At 35.6% G+C, this 18,038-nt stretch overlaps 1 non-coding gene across 1 annotated transcript; it reads right to left on the bottom strand.

Moving 5' to 3' along the window:
• Nucleotides 1-8,747: 8,747 nt before the first annotated feature.
• On the bottom strand, nt 8,748-8,854 carry LOC131230131 (small nucleolar RNA R71). The gene has a single exon (XR_009163854.1). It is a non-coding gene; the product is annotated as a small nucleolar RNA R71 (small nucleolar RNA).
• Between the last annotated feature and the right edge of the window lie 9,184 nt (nt 8,855-18,038).

Raw genomic sequence — 18,038 nt, 5'->3', positions numbered from 1 at the left:
ATACAAACCACAAGTGGACCATACCACTGGAAAAAATAGAAGTATTGATTTCAACTGTTGAAAACTTTCTAAAGCGTCCGGTGATGTTTATTTGTCTTCCAACCCCGTTGATAATATTAGAAATACATGAATGAAGGGAAAACACAAATATCAGCTTGATTTAAAACTTTTGTTGTCCCTCAGCTACCCGTCTCCCCGCGTATAAGATTTTGACATTGCCGGGTCTCATACTCGAAATCTGATTGCGTACCGAGTAAACTCTGTTGGGCCCACCTTGAATGTATGTAGTCTATCCATGCCATAAATCCATTTTTTCATATCAATTTAGGGGTCGAGTCCAAAATGGAAGCAGCTCAAGTGGACCACACCACAGGAAACAGTGGGAATAATGATTTCCACTGTTGAAACCTTTCTAGGGACCACGGTGAAGTTTACTTGTCATTCAACCTGTTCATAAGATCACATGGAAATGAATGAAGGGAAAACACAAATAACAGCTTGATCCAAAACTTCAGTGGCCCCCAATAATTTTTCAACGGTAGACACTGTTTCCTTCGGTGTGGTCCACTTGAGTTTTGGATATGGTTAATCTTTTGGGATCAATTCCTAAAATTATCTGATAAAATGGATGGACGGAGTGGATAAAAATCATAAATCACGGTGGACCCTACACAGTTTACTCCGTGTGCTCGTGGGTGCGAGTAGTTGTCCGGTATCCGCCTGAGTCCTCCTCGGACCTTGGTTCCCAGTCAGATTGCAGTCGGGTCTAGGTTGAGCAAGGACAATCACGTGGGATGGATTACATGGGAGGCAATGTGCCGTTTGACACATGCATGGTATATACCTTTGACACATGCATGGTGCGTAAATAGACTTTTATATGCCTGTGGCAAAGTAAATCTCATTTTAATAATAGATTAATCCATACATCCACAAGTAGCTCCGGACATTCTTGCCCTCACACATACTCTTCACAGATTGGTTGAGAGATGCTAATTTCGTTATAGAAATGTACTTGCTTGGCCAATGAATGGTTGAGATTATACTACACCATGTCCGGTTATCTTTCACTTTTTTTGATGTGTATAGCTTAGCCTATATAGATCTCTCTTCTTTTCTAATTGTAATTAACAAAAGTTCTGCGAGGCTATTTTGATGACTAGATGAATGTGCTTTGTGTTATTGCATTGGATAATGTTATGATGTCATGGTAAAAATTAGGTGAATTAGGGGACTTAAATAAGCCTAGCAAGAAAAACAATCAGCATAGGTCACCTTCCATTCCCTTCTCTCTATCCCCTCCTTGGTTGCTACACGTGGATTCCATGAGTTAGTACTCCTTGTATATATAATTAGAAATATGATCTAATGGACTAGATGCATATATAGCAACCTTCACATGCACATAGCTGCATTTGGACCCATTGGCATCGACATCACCTCTTAGGGCTATCATTAGGTCTAAGCCACTCTTCCTTCCTTGAAAAATCCTAATGGAATGATGCACATCATCCTATCACTGATGTAGGTGTGTGAGGGGAAAGAGAAGGAATCATTACCTTCTCTAAAAAATAAACCTCAAATCCACAAGGAAAGAGAAATATCTAAAAAGTGATAAATAATATTAGATATTATTGATAATAAAAAACTTGTTAAAAAAATCTTTTGATATAATTTATATTAAGCCCTAAATCTTAAATTCATAAATTTCCTAAAATAAGAAACTTTTTAAAAATAGTAAATTTACTAAAAATAAGAAATAACTTCTAAATCGACTTAAAGTATTTATCATCATTCAAATAAAGACTTTAAACTATTCTATGACTCTCTAAACCCTAAAATACTTTGAAAATAACAAAAACTATAACTTACTAAAAGTTATAACCTTTTTTTAAAAAAAAAATTGAAAAATTGTTTAGGGTCTAATTGTATTAGTAATAGCTAGTATGTAAAGCTTGTCCATAGCTCTCTGATAACATATCATATACATAAAGCACATAAGTAGTTATAAAGTTATGACTATCAAAAGTTATAATGCATGTTTAATCATTGGATTGAACTTTTCTAACTTGATTTCTTTCAATACTAGCTGTCCATGTCTTTGACTTTGTCCTACATAAGAACCCACCACTAGATAAATTAACTATGTCCCCCCAAGTTTAAAATGGTATAACCCATTGCGATAACCCGTCATTGTAGCACATCTTCTTCATCTTCGACAGCAATTGGTGGTGAATGCCCACAAATCAAATCAGAAATTTGTTCATAAGATAAAACTTTTAAAAACAATGCATCACTTTTTTTACAATCCTTTGTGTCTAGCATATTGATCTTTACCTCTTTTATAATAATGATTAACTTCAGTGTGGATTATTACTCCTTTTTTTATTCTTAATTAGTGTCCATTAGTCATTGTATTTTTGTCATCACTATAGCCTTGGATCTATACACTCTGAGATGACCATAACAATATTCATCTACTTAGCCACCAAATCATCAATCACCGCCTATTCATCAATCTTTTTGTTGATTCATCTGTTAACTAATGCTTTAGTTCAATTGAAACTTTTTCTAAACCATTTGTTAATCCATCAATGAATCCATCAAGTAATTTGATAGTAGATTTGTCAAGAGATATTCCTTCATCTGGATAGGTTCACTCTTCTTTTCCATAGGTGAATTCCCAAGAGACACTCTTTGATCTGTGTAAATCCACTTTTTCTTCTTTAATATCCGATTGGTCAAAAAGTATCTGGACATAAACTGATTGATTGTGAGCCCCTTCGATGGTCATGGCTATTCATTATCGTGATTATATTTGCAGTCCATGGCTTCAATCACCTAAGAAATCCATGCTTACAACTCCATTGAATGACTGGATTTCTAATAAAAGATCTCGAACTTGCTTCAATTATGTAAGTATTTCCAGGAGCATTATGTGAAGAAATGTTGCAGCTCAATCCATTATTAGACACCATGACCGTAAGGAAATACCTCATTCTAATACCCATTAATGCAACGGATGCATGGAGAAAAAGACTTCAATGTCTTCATCTTAAAAATAGCCTTGGAATTTACGATGAGAGAAGTTTTTAAAAATGAGAAAATTGATATTATTGATTAAAAAAGTTAGTTTATAAAACCCATTCATATGTCTTATATAAGCCATAAATCTTAAATTCATAACTTTCCCAAAATAATGAACTTTTCCAAATTAATAAATTTATTAAAAATAGTAAATGATTTTTAAATTGCTTCGAGCTTTTCTCATGACTCCAATAAGAACTTTAATATTTTAAAAATAGCATAAAATTTTAAAAATAGTAAATTTTAACTTTAAAATAACACCTAAAATGACTTATTTTTTGAAAATTATTTATGGTTCAATAAATTTTTGCACTGGCCAATGTGTAAAGCTTGTAAATAGCTTTCCAACAACATATGATATATATCCTTAAACCGATGACCCATCACACTGTCAAAAGCTATAATACATGTTAGACCCTTCAATCAAACTTTCTAACTCAATTTCTTTCAATCCTAGCTAGCCATCCATGCAATTGTCCTTGACTTTGTCATGCATCCATTAGTGATATGAAAATTTAGATGGACATTATCATAATAAAAGATAGGTCCAATCATAGATGTTTAGGACCATTTAATTGTTGTGATTTTTACATAACAATGAAAGAATAGTGACTCGACCTGATGAATGGTCAAGATAGGTGTTATGGATGTTGAAAAGTCTAAATAAAACTATTATGGATGCTGAAAAGTCAAAATAAAACTTTGTGCATGAAAGTTTTTTCATACGCTTAGCCTACAAGATTATTTCTCTGTATTTTATGTATAATATATATTACATTGTGCTGTAGTACCATAAAAATAAATAAATTTTAATAAAACTCTAAGAAGACTCCATGCCCCCCTAATGCCAATACATATCAATATCAATATATTACAAGACTAAAACTCTGGAAAAAGAGTAAAAAATTATTTGACAAAAGAATTACATTATTGAGAGATACAATACAATGAGTCCTTTTAGGATTTGTATGGAATAGGAGATCCAGCAAATACCGGGCCCCGCCACATAGGATTCACCACAATAAAGTGGTCCTTCTTTCAGCATAAACACAATTAAGTGAGCTTTAAAAAAAAAAAAATCCAAAAAAGGCCATTAATTGTGGTTATGCGAAGTAGTGTGTCAAATCCTACGTGGAAGGTATGGGCTCAGCAAAATTTGGAATTAGACTTAATCTTGATTTTTACAGGATCCCTTACCCAAATGGACTCTTAGGTATTTTCTTAATTTTTTTTTGGTCATGGATATATCTTGAAATTATCCGTATTTTATGCACATGTATTTGGGCCAATAAACTAAGCTCAAGGGATGGGCACAAGCTTAAAGTGTAGGCCCATTATCTGGCTGGGTTTTGCTACGGCCAACAATGAATAAGCTTGGCCCATGGCCCGGTGTCCACTAACTATAAAATACATACATATTAATAATATATACTACATATTCTATATTCTAGTGTATATAATAACCAGAAATTCTCAAGTCCAATCAATTACATCTACTTTCCTTAGAAGTTGACGATTAACTAATAGCAATTAATGGTGATCAATATGCTAATAAACAAAGGAGAATGAGGGGTTGTCGGCTCGAGTGGGGCCCACCATGGTATTTATGTGAAATCCACCCTGTCTACCAGCTGTGTCACCCCATGTTATGTTTAGGGCCCAAAAAATCAGCCCCCTTCAGTGATTTAGGTGCACCAAACAATTGAAAAGGGTATTAATTAGGGTCTTCAACAACAATTGGCGGTGAATGCTTAAAAGTCAAATCCGAATTTTATTCATAAGATAGAACTTTAAAACAATATCTCACCTTTTTTTACAATCTTTCGTGTCTGGCATGTTGATCTCTACCTCTTTTGTAACAATGGATTGGTGATCATGGATTACCACAGTGTAAATTGTTACTTCATTTTTCATTCTTGATTAGTGTCTATTAACCATTATATTATTGTCATCAGTACTACTAACCTTGGATCTCTGCAGTCTTAGATGACTACGACAGTATCCATCTCCTTAGCCACCAAATTATTCTTGATCAACGCCTATCCGTCAATCATTTTGGTCGATTTATTTATTAACTGATGCTTTATTTCAATTGAAACTTTTTCCTATATCATTGTTTAATCCATCAATGGGTCCATCAGGTAATTTGATGGTAGATTCATCAAGAGATATTCATTCATGTGGATAGGTTCACGTCTCTTTTCCATCAGTGGATTCCCAAGAGGCACTCCTTAATTTGCATAAATCCACTTTTCTTCTTCTATATTGAATTTGGTCAAAAAGCATATGGATACAAACTAATTGATTGTGAGCCCCTTCAATGGTCATGGTTATTCATTATGGTGATTATATTTGCAGTCCATGCGACTTCAATCACACAAGATATCCTTGCTTGTAACTCCATTGAATGATTGAATTCCTAATAAAAGGCCTTGATTGCTTCAGTCCAATAAGTATTTGCAAAAACATTGTTTAAAGAATTGTTACAACTCAATTTATTATTAGACACTAAAAAGGGTGAGCTCTCAGTCTTGATTTCTTGAATGCAGTAAGGATTAAGATCACAAACTAAAACAAAAGGCAAAGAAAAGAAGTTATCTATTACAAGCATTCACCACATGTACATGAAAAGATTACAAACATTCAACATACATCCATCACATATATCATCCACCACAAAACATCAGGAGTTATAGTGGTTCGGTGTGTATACCAACCGTTCTCAAACAGCCACATCTACTCTACTCCCAATAATCACAACCCATGTGATATTGGCGTTCACTAATAATCAAGGTTTTCTTAGGTTCACCTTAAAACCTATACAATTGTGTTTTCAAACGAGCTATCACAATCAAAACCCCGCGCTAAGATTTTCTAGCTGATCTCAGTCAAAACCAATATAGAGATTTTCTAGATATTTCAAAAACCAAAAGCAAATAAATAAAGAGTACTTATCTTCTTCTTGAAGACGCTGTTTGATGTAGCCTATAAAACCGCTTCGCTTGATGTGTAGATGTTCAATGTCCAATAAACATAATCAAGGGTTCTAGGTTTTAAACCGATTTTAAATTATCTCCAACCTTGAGGTATGTTAAGACTCAAATATTGCATAATTTTTCTCATTTATATCTTAGTTTGATGAACATAAATCATCTTAATATTTTATTTTACTCATGTATGTGTAACATGGTGAATTTAAGAGCTTGGTTTGAAAAATGGTGCTAAAAAGTAAGAATTTGATGCTCAAAAATCACCAAGGTAAAGGATGGATCTTAGGAAACCAAGATTGAAGAATTCATATGCTAAAGATCCAAGAAAACCAAGTGAGGAATGAAAAGAATCGAAGATTTGAAGTAAAGAATCCTGAAATTGTCCTGAAAAGTGTATTCTAAAGCTCTGAAGTCTATTTTGAAAAACTACGCAGCAGAAAGTCTGTTTTAAATGAACTAAGCAGCGAGAAGTCTATTTTGAAAAAATACGTATATTTGAGGCGTTTTCTAGGGTTTTCAACTTTGTACGAAAATTGGAGATCCCTACTTATAAATAGGGCCTCCTAGGGCATTCTTAAATATCATTAGAAGCATTCAAGAGCAATATTTAGGGTTTTTAAAGAGTTTTTAGTTTTATTAAAGCTTTATAAGTTGTTTTTTTTTTTATATTTTAGATCTTTTCTATTTGCATTTTTTTCTTCTTTCTTTCTTGTTGCTTTTTATTTCTGCAATTTAATTATGTTTTTCTAAGTTCCTTCTAGCCCAAGTTAGAAGGGAAGCACATGGGTTTAATAATTTTTTAAGATTATGATGATTGATTGTTTTAATGATGAGAAGAATAGTGTATGTATGTTATCTATTATTTAGGTTTTATTTTTTTATCCTCTTGTGAAATCCACATGTTTTCATCATATGAGATCCACATTGATGGATAGGCTTACCCTAGATCAACCAGATTTCCTAGATAGGAGATGTTCTCAAACTGTTATATTTCTTTGATATTCATTATCCTATAGATATTGAATACTTAAAATCACTGGCGCTTGAGACTATATGTCAATGGTGTAAATCCATCATTTTTTAATCTTTTATATCATTTATTAAAATATTTAAACTGTTTTATTTTTCGTTAGGCTGACCATAGTGCTCAGATCCTAGTTATGTTATCCAAGTCATCATGATTTTAGAACATTAACCTATGTGTGGAACTTTGAAGCTTAGGTGTTATTTTATTCAGTTGAATTACATCCATTCAAAAATCTCAAAATCAAATCATCAGATTAATTTTTATTACTTAGTTTGTTTTGCATTTGATTTTTTTCTCACAATTCATCTCCCTGTGGAATCGACCCTGTATTCACGGGATACTACTTACAAACCTCTGCACTTGGAGGCAAGCAACTAAGTTTTTGGCGCCGTTGCCGGGGAGAGACTGAGATAGATCAAATCTGTGCAAGATAGCTAAGGTAAGTTTTCTTCTAAACCCTCCATATTTTCTGTAAATTTTTTTTTCTTTTCTTTTTCTTTGAAAATAAATTCAGTTGGGTCTTTCAAACACTAACTATGACATAAGGTTGCCCTGCTTGGGATTTTATCACCCAAGTGTTATGGTTGTCCTACAGTTGTTGTTTGATCACAAAGATCATCCGCTGAATCTATTTTCCAGATTAGCATAGTTTAATTTTTGCATTAGTTTTACTTTTATTTATTTATTTATTTTAATTTTTTTGTGGATTGAACCCTCATGGTCGGCCCTGCCACCTGGGTTGTTGATTTATTTTGCTTTGTGGACTGAACCCTCATGGTCGGCTCTGCCACCTGGGTTGTTGATTTATTTTGCTTTATGGACTGAACCCTCATGGTCGGCCCTGCCACTTGGGTTGTTGATTTATTTTGCTTTGTGGACTGAACCCTCATGGTCGGCTCTGCTACCTGGGTTATTGATTTATTTTACTTTGTGGACTGAACCCTCATGGTCGGCCCTACCACCTAGGTTGTTGATTTAAGTTTTTATTTTTATTTTAAGTATCATACTTACGATTTGAATTAGTAGTATTTGTTGTGTGGTGTGGATGGTTTATGTCCCGTTGGAGTAGGGATCAAAACAATCGACTCTCCTCTGAAGGGGGACTAGTTCCAGGCCTTTATTATTCACTTAGAAGAGGCACTCAACATCACTTGGATTCCATGGTAGACCTAGTTGATAATCCAAATCCAAATCTGTCAGATCCAACTATAAATCAAAATAGAGAAAATCAACATAATCCTCCTCTTGAGGATGAAAATGAAGTTCATAGGAATGTGTTAAACCAACCACGAACTTTACATGAATATTTACACCATGAGAGATTAACTTTACCATCTTGCATAGTGTTCCCTTCTCACACAGGGAATATTGATTTTAAACTAAGTGTGATTCAATTAATTCCTAAATTTCATGGCTTGGATTTTGAAAGCCCGTACTTGCACCTCAAGGATTTTGAGGAAGTAATTGCAACATTACAAGTAAACAATGGCAATAAGGATGTACTTAAGCTTATGTTATTCTCATTTTCTCTAAAGGATCGGGCCAAAGCCTGGCTCAACTCTCTAAGACCTAATACCATCACTTCATGGCAAGCCTTAAGTAGAGAGTTTTTGAAAAAGTTCTTTCCCGAACACAAAACAAATGCACTAAAACAAGAAATCATGTCATTCTCCCAAAAGGGGAATGAACTATTTTTTCAAGCTTGGGAGTACTTCAAAGACATTCTAATTACTTGTCCACATCATGGTTATGAACCATGGCACGTGATTGATGCTTTCCGAAAGGGGCTCACCATGGATACTCGTCAGTTCATAGAGATGATGTGTGGTAGAACCTTTCTTGACAAAGATCATAATGAGGCTTGGGATTTTCTAGATTTGTTAGCAGAGAATACGCAGACATGGGATGTCTCTGCTAAATCAGACCAAACTAGACCCATTCCTAGAGAGAAAGCGGGAATGTATGTCCTAAGAGAGGAAGACGACCTTAATGCAAAATTCGCTGCATTGGCTAGAAAGGTCGAAGCCTTGGAAATTAGGAAGGTTGATATGGTTAAAGCAAACACTTCCTTACGTAATTTTTATAGCATTTGTGGTGGTATAGACCATGACACAAAGGATTGTCCAATAATCTCAGTTGTACAAAATATCATGCATGAGCATGATCAAACAAATGCTATAAATAATTACCAAAGGTCAGTTATGCAACCAATGGGAAACACGTATAATCCAAATTGGCGTAACCATTCTAATCTTAGTTGGAGGAATGGACCACAAATTAATGCGCCCAATGCACCTCAAATGCCTCCACAAAATAACTTCTTTGAGGCACCTAACAATGCACCATATGTGCCCCCACCAAAGCAATCATCTATGGAGGATGCATTGACCACATTCATGAACTCTCAAGCTCAAATGAATCAGTCTCTAATCCAATCAAATCAGGAATTAAAGACAGCTGTGGTTAGGATTGAGACTCAACTAAATGCTAGGAAAAAAGGCACCCTTCCTTCTCAACCTGTGCCAAACCCTCGAAACACACATTTCATTGGAGACTCAAATCCAAGTGAACTACATCATGAACAAGCTAAGGCCATCATTACCTTGAGAAGTGGAAAAGAAGTCGATAACAAGATAATGCAACCGGTAGAAATACTGGAGGATGAACCACTGTCTCAAGAAAATGATGAACCGGCTATGGTTTAGGAGCCGCAATAGCAAAAGGATAAAGAGACTAAGTCATATGAGCCTCCAATTCCGTTCCCATCTAGACTTCGGAATCCAACTGTCCCCATGAAATATCAAGAGGTGTTGGATGTGCTCCAAAATGTTACTGTTAATATTCCTCTGCTTGATGCCATTAGACAAATTCCATCATATGCTAAATATCTCAAGGACTTGTGCACTGTAAAAAGGAAATTAAATGTGCACAAAAAGGCATTCCTTACTGAGAAAGTGAGCGCTATCATTCAACAAAGGGTTGTACCCAAATACAAAGACCCGGGAAGTCCCACTATTCTTTGTATTATTGGGAATTTTCAAATTGAGTATGCTTTGCTAGATTTGGGTGCAAGTGTCAACTTAGTACCTTATTCGGTTTACAAACAAATGGGGTTAAGCGAGCTTAAACCAACCACGATTACACTCCAACTCGTTGACCGCTCTATTAAGGTACCAAGGGGAATTTTAGAGGACGTGCTAGTCCAAGTGGAGAAATTCTACTTCTCCGTGGATTTTATTGTACTAGACACTAAACCATGTGTAAATGCTAGCGCTCAAGTTCCCATTATTTTAGGCCGCCCATTCTTAGAAACTTCAAATGCAATCATAAATTGCAGGAATGGAATGATGAACTTGTCTTTTGGTAACATGACTCTAGAACTAAATATTTTCAATTTATGTAAGCAGCCCATTGATAATAATGAAATCCATGAGCTGAATTTCATGGACTGCTTGATAGAAGAAGAGGAATTGGAACCTGGTCTGACTGAGGAATTGATTCAAGTCATTGGAGACTTGAAAATTTCTAATTTAGAAAAAGTGTTTGCTGAAATTTCTGATGATAATGAAAGCACTACCACCCAGGACATTGGTATGTACCAATGGAGACCGCGCACTCAAATCCTATCTATCGAGGACTTGCGACCTCTACCATCACCAACCAATGTTCCAAAGCTTGATTTAAAACCACTATCAAATGAGCTTAAGTATGTATACTTAGGTGAAAATAAAACTTATCCTGTGGTGATCTCTTCATTTTTAGAGAAGGATTAAAAGATTAAATTGTTGAAAGTTCTAAGGGACCACAAAGGAGCCTTGGGCTGGACCATTTTTGACATCAAGGGTATAAGCCCTTGTATATGCACCCATCGGATCCACCTCGATGAGGACGCCAAACCAATTAGACAACCTCAAAGGCGTCTCAATCCAAACATGATGGAAGTTGTAAAAAATGAGGTGATCAAATTGTTGGATGTGGGAATCATCTACCCAATATCCGATAGTGTTTGGGTGAGTCCAACTCAAGTAGTCCCAAAGAAATCCGGAATAACTATTATGCAGAATTCTAATAATGAACTCATACCAACACGTGTCACCACTAGTTGACGTGTTTGCATTGACTATAGAAAATTGAATCAGGTCACAAAGAAGGACCATTTCCCTCTACCATTCATTGATCAAGTTTTAGAGAGGGTAGCAGGTCACTCCTTTTATAGTTTTCTTAATGAATATTCTAGATATAACCAAATAGAGATAGCCCTTAAAGACCAAGAGAAAACCACGTTCACTTGTCTATTTGGCACGTTTGCTTTCAAATGAATGCTATTTGGATTGTGTAACGCCCCAGCAACTTTCTAATGGTGTATGTTAAGCATTTTTTCAAATATAGTTGGAAAGTTTCTTGAGGTTTTCATGTACGACTTCTCTTTATTTGGGAGTAGTTTTGAGGAATGCTTCAACAATTTATCTCTTGTCTTGTCTAGGTGTGAAGAGAAATACCTTGTCTTAAATTGGGAGAAATGTCATTTCATGGTTCAAAAGGGAATTGTTTTGGGCCATGTTATCTCCAAAAATGGAATCAAGGTACATCGCTCAAAATTCGACATTATATCTAATCTATCTATCCGCCGAACTATTAGAGATATTAGATCACTTATAGGGCATGCTGGTTTTTATAGAAGATTCGTCAAGGACTTTAGTGCCATTACTATACCCTTGACTAATCTTCTTCAAAAGGATGTTCCATTTAAGTGGACAGATGAGTATGCAAGTGCCTTTAATAAAATTAAATCATCCCTTACCACTGCACCTATCATGCATCCACCAAATTGGACACTTCCTTTTGAACTAATGTGCGATGCAAGTGATTATGCCATAGGGGCTGTTTTGGGCCAAAGGAAAGAAAAACGGCCCTACGTTATTCACCATGCGAGTAAAACTCTAAACTCAGCCCAAGTGAACTACTTAACAACTGAAAAAGAGTTACTTGCAGTAGTTTTTGCTTTGGATAAGTTTAGGTCCTACTTGCTGGGATCCAAAGTGGTCATTTTCACGGACCACTCGGCTTTGAAATATTTGTTATCTAAGAAGGATGCAAAGCCGAGACTTTTGTGATGGATCCTCCTACTCCAAGAATTTGACTTAGAGATAAAAGATAAGAAAGGAGTAGAAAATGTAGTGGCCGATCACCTTTCTAAATTGGTGTTAGGTGATTCAATTGAGGAGATACATATCCAGGATACTTTCCCTGATGAACAATTATTTGCGATCTCTAAATTGCCTTGGTATGTGGATATAGTGAATTATCTTGTAACGGAAAAATTGTCATATCATTGGAAGTCACAAGATAGGAAGCGTTTTGAAACCGAGGTTAGAAAATTCTTCTGGGATGACTCGTATTTATATAAATATGGGACTAATCAAATTTTTAGACGTTGTGTCCCAGAGGATGAAGTTCGAAGTGTTATTTCTTTTTGTCACATGGAAGCATGTGGTGGCCATTTTTCTGCTAAGAAAATCACTGCAAAAATCCTGCAATGTGGTTTTTACTGGCCCACCATGTTTAAAGACACCCATGCTTTCTGTATTGCTTGTGATAGATGTCAAAGGTTGAGAAGAGTGTCCCGGCGTAACATGATGCCTTTATCCCCAATTTTACCATTGGAGATTTTTTATTGTTGGGGTATTGATTTTATGGGTTCATTTTCATCTTCTTTTGGTTTTCTTTATATATTGGTTGGTGTGGACTATGTTTCAAAATGGATTGAGGCAGTTCCAAGTAGGACCAATGACAACAAAGTGGTCATACGATTCCTCAAGGAAAATATTTTTGCTAGATTTGGAACTCCAAAGGCCATCATTAGTGATGGCAGGTTTCACTTTTGAATAGGACATTTAAGGCTTTGATGAGGAAATATGACATCAACCATAAAGTGAGCACCCCATACCACCCACAAACGAGTGGGCAAGCTGAGATTTCTAATCGGGAAATCCAACACATTTTAGAGAAAACTATAAGGCCAGATAGGAATGATTGGTCCCTCAGACTATCCGACGCTTTATGGACTTATAAGACTGCTTATAAGACCCCGATTGGAATGTCTCCATACAGATTGGTGTATGAAAAGGCTTGCCACTTGCTTGTGGAATTGGAACATAGAGCCTACTGGGTAATAAAGAAATTAAACTTTGATATGGATCAAGCAAGTGGACAAAGGAAATTAGAGTTGAATGAATTAGAGGAACTGAGGAGAGACTCCTATGAAAATTCTAAAATTTACAAAGAGATGACCAAAACTTTTCATGATAAAAATATCCTGAGGAAGAATTTTAAACCTTAGCAAAAAGTCCTATTGTACAATTTTCATCTCCAGTTCTTTTCAGAAAAGTTAAGATCAAGATGGACAGGACCCTTCATTGTGAAGAATGTTTATACTCATGGGGCTGTTGAAATTGAGAATCCACGTAATGGCAATGTGTACAAGGTTAATAGTCAGAGATTGAAGCCTTATGTGGAAAACTTTCATTTGGGAGAGGAGTCTGTCCCTCTTCATGAGCCAGAATATTCAGATTAATGCTCTTAGTCTGACGGGGCATTTGTATAGGATTTGTATCATATTCAATTTTTTTTAGTGTAACATAGCAGATGAGTTTTTCCTGGCAGGTACTATCCACCCTTTTTTTTATTTTTATTGTTCTCTGCATTACATTATCATTACATTGGGGACAATGTAGATTTTCGGTTGGGGGGTGTGGATAGTCATCCATGTGAATGTTTTTTTTTTTTTAAAGGTTTCAGTTTATTTTATTATTATTTTTATTATTTTTAGGTTTCAGTTAAGTTTAAGTTTTTTTTCTTTGTTTTTTTTAGGTTTATGGAAAAAAAAATTTAACATTTTCAAAATAATATGTTTATATGCAAGAATGTAAACATGATATTATGCGAATTCCAAAGGCAAAGTTAATATTTATTCTATGATGATAGTAGTCAGAATTCTTATAACTAAAAATTATAAACTTGAGTTCAATTATTTAATCACTAGTTTAAAGTGAGTTGTAATTTGATGTACTGAATTCACAATACACCCTATCTAACTAAGTGAGGAATATGATATGTGAACTAGAATAACAATTTTTGATTCAAACAAAGTTGAATAAACTAGTACCATTGATATATATTTAAAAGAGAGAATATTAAAAGAAAAAAAAGAGTAATGGAAAAAAGAAAATTTTATTATAGAGCATGAATGCAATGATCATAACAATCGTGTCAGTAATCCGGAATAAGGATACCTAAGTATCCATTACTGTTACCATTATAAGTACGATACCTTAGGTTATGAAGCAAACCCAGTGGAAATCTTCATCTAAGGGTGGTCTATAATAATGAGGATATGATGATAAAAGAAGAAATAACATGAAGAAAATGAGATAACTAGAGATTTCATATTCTTGGAATGATTGAAAGGAGTTAAGATAGGGAACATGCATATTTCTCAAAGTTAGACTAGTGTCACGGAACACCTAAGGATATTGGATCATAACTATTTTAAATTTTGATTATGTCTCTGAACTCAAGGATGTAATGGATTAGAAAATTGAGATTCTAATTAACTTCTGACTTAGGTTAAGTATTGTTTTGTTTTGGAATTCATATAATGAATGGGGGCATAATTGTATAAATTTTTTAGTGTTGAAATATTTTTCTTATTTTCAATATTTGTGGGTAACATTTCTGGAAACCCTCACGAGAGTATAACTCGTACACCAAGGGAAACCTAAGAGTTTAAAGGCTTATTGCATATGTTAAATGCAATCGAGATTACCTGTGAAAGTGCTGTAGTTAGAATTTTTTTCATTTTAATTTTTTTTTAAAATTAATTTTTATTTTTATTTTTCTTCGCTTATTTTGCTCGGGATTAGCAAAATGCTGGTTGGGGGGTGTGTTGAGACTCAAATATTGCATAATTTTTCCTATTTATATCTTAGTTTTATGAACATAAATCATCTTAATATTCTATTTTACTCATGTATGTGTTGCAAGGTGAATTTAAGAGCTTGGATTGAAAAAGGGTGCTAAAAAGTAAGAATTTGATGCTCAAAAATTACCAAGGCAAGGGATGGATCTTAGGAAACCAAGATTGAAGAATTCACATGCCAAAGATCCAAGAAAATCAAGTGAGGAATGAAAAGAATCGAAGATTTGAAGTGAAGAATCTTAAAATCGTCCTGAAAAGTGTATTTTAAAGCTCTGAAGTCTATTTTGGAAAACTACGCAGCAGGAAGTCTGTTTTAAATGAACTATGCAGCGAGAAGTCTATTTTGGAAAAATACGTATATTTGAGGCGTTTTCTAGGGTTTTCAACTTTGTACGAAAATTGGAGTTCCCTACTTATAAATAGGGCCTCCTAGGGCATTCTTAAACATCATTAGAAGCATTCAAGAGCAATATTTAGGGTTTTTAAAGAGTTTTTAGTTTTATTAAAGCTTTATAAGTTGTTTTTTTTTTATTTTAGATCTTTTCTATTTGCATTTTTTTCTTCTTTCTTTCTTGTTGCTTTTTATTTCTGCAATTTAATTATGTTTTTCTAAGTTCCTTCTAGCCCAAGCTAGAAGGGAAGCACATGGGTTTAATAATTTTTTAAGATTATGATGATTGATTGTTTTAATGATGAGAAGAATAGTGTATGCATGTTATCTATTATTTAGGTTTTATTTTTTTATCCTCTTGTGAAATCCACATGTTTCCATCATATGAGATCCACATTGATGGATAGGCTTACCCTAGATCAATCAGATTTCCTAGATAGGAGATGTTCTCAAACTGTTATATTTCTTTGATATTCATTATCCTATAGATATTGAATACTTAAAATCACTGGCGCTTGAGACTATATGTCAATGATGTAAATCCATCATTTTTTAATCTTTTATATCATTTATTAAAATATTTAAACTGTTTTATTTTTCGTTAGGCTGACCATAGTGCTCAGATCCTAGTTATGTTATCCAAGTCATTATGATTTTAGAACATTAACCTATGTGTGGAACTTTGAAGCTTAGGTGTTATTTTATTCAGTTGAATTACATCCATTCAAAAATCTCAAAATCAAATCATCAGATTAATTTTTATTACTTAGTTTGTTTTGCATTTGATTATTTTTTTTTTCACAATTCATCTCCCTGTGGGATTGACCCTGTATTCACGGGATACTACTTACGAACCTCTGCACTTAGAGGCAAGCAACCAATGTACTTATTTAAATTCCTTAGATCTCACAAGATAGAGTAAAAACTCCCTTTAAAAAATTAGATTCATAAAACAGAGATAAATGAATTACAAAAATAAATAAGCTATTAAAGGATCTAAAATTACCGGACTATAACCTGATAATGACGGAATGTAAGGCTCGTATCATAGTCTGTACCATTCCTTAGACTCCCGCAATCATCCCCATCAAATTCCGGTGACTCGCGACTTATAATCAGCGTTTGCACGTGACCCTAAGTTGTATCCTGTATATCTGAGTCGACTCAACTCAAAACCTATATCTTAGTGACCGCACCGTCGCCGCGGTTCCAACACCCGCATCTTGCATGCCGATGCAATACCCAGGCTAAGATTTGTGGGCTCAAGCATATTTCGAGAAAAACACCGCGCGTTGCAAATCTCGAAAGAATTTCTACCATCCATCACATCAATAAATCAAGTACAAGTTAAGTACACATCTCATCACACCCATCCCTCTCTCACCCAAAAGTCAACACAACCCATGCCTCTCATATCACTCTCTTACACAACCCATACCACCCATCACTCACCCATCCCCTTTCATCCCATCACCTCTCTCTCTGTCTCTTTCTCAATCCATTTCCCAAGCAAACCAAGAGAGAGCAACCGTCTAAGCTTCCCAAGGAGAAGCTAAGTGTGGCTCACTTCCTACTCCCCAATCTCCCATCTCCACCCTTCAATCATCATCTTCCACTATCAAAGAGAAAGCTTAAGAGCTAAGGAGTCCAAGGAGCTAAAGAAGAAGGCAATTGATGTGTGATTTTAGGATATCCACCGTTGATTTTCATTTGAGGGCCCACTTGTGATGGGACCCATTTCATATTTTGCAGCCCACCATGATGAATATATTTTATCCATGACGTCCACCGAGTGGGCCCACCTGGCTGTCTGTTTGGATGGGCCTGATTGGAGGAAAACACAGATATCAGCTTGATCCTTAACAGTGGGCCACGTGTATGTGGGACCCACATGCTGTACGTATTTTATTCAAACCGTCTATCCGTCGGACCCACCCAGTGCATGGCCCATCCTCACCGTCTAGGCTTCCACAATTATCAGCTTTAACGGGTGGACCACACCCACGTGGACCCACCTTAATATACGTATTTTATCCTCACTGTCCATCTGTGGACGGTGGGATGGAAGTGGATTGGCTGGGTACCTTACAATAGCTGTATAGCTGCTGTATTGACGTCTGTAAGTTCTGGGTCCCATCTCGAGGTATGTGTTATACCGTACATCAGCAGGGGTCCCACCCTGCATGTGTGTCCAGCACCGTCTAGGCTACTGGACGGTGGGACCCACCATTATATATGGGTTTTATCCTAACCGTCCGTCCGTTCTGGACGAGTGGGGCTCACATTGATGTATGTATTATGAATCCACACTGTCCATCTGGACGGTGCGATGTGGGCACACGAAGATGTATGTGTTTCTCCCAGCCGTCCATCTCTCCAGGATGGTGGGACCCACCTTGATGTATGTATTCTGTCCCCGCACTGTCCACCTGGACGGTGCTGCTATGGGACATACTGTGATGTATGGATTTAATCCACACCATTCATCTATTTTTTTGGTAAGATGGTGGGACCCACCCACGCGTGTTGCACATGTAGGGTGGGGCCCACCTTGATGTATGCAAT

The sequence above is a fragment of the Magnolia sinica genome, chromosome 16 (genome assembly GCF_029962835.1).
Source record: "Magnolia sinica isolate HGM2019 chromosome 16, MsV1, whole genome shotgun sequence".
Taxonomy (NCBI): domain Eukaryota; kingdom Viridiplantae; phylum Streptophyta; class Magnoliopsida; order Magnoliales; family Magnoliaceae; genus Magnolia; species Magnolia sinica.
This window is presented reverse-complemented; position numbering and strand designations above follow the sequence as displayed.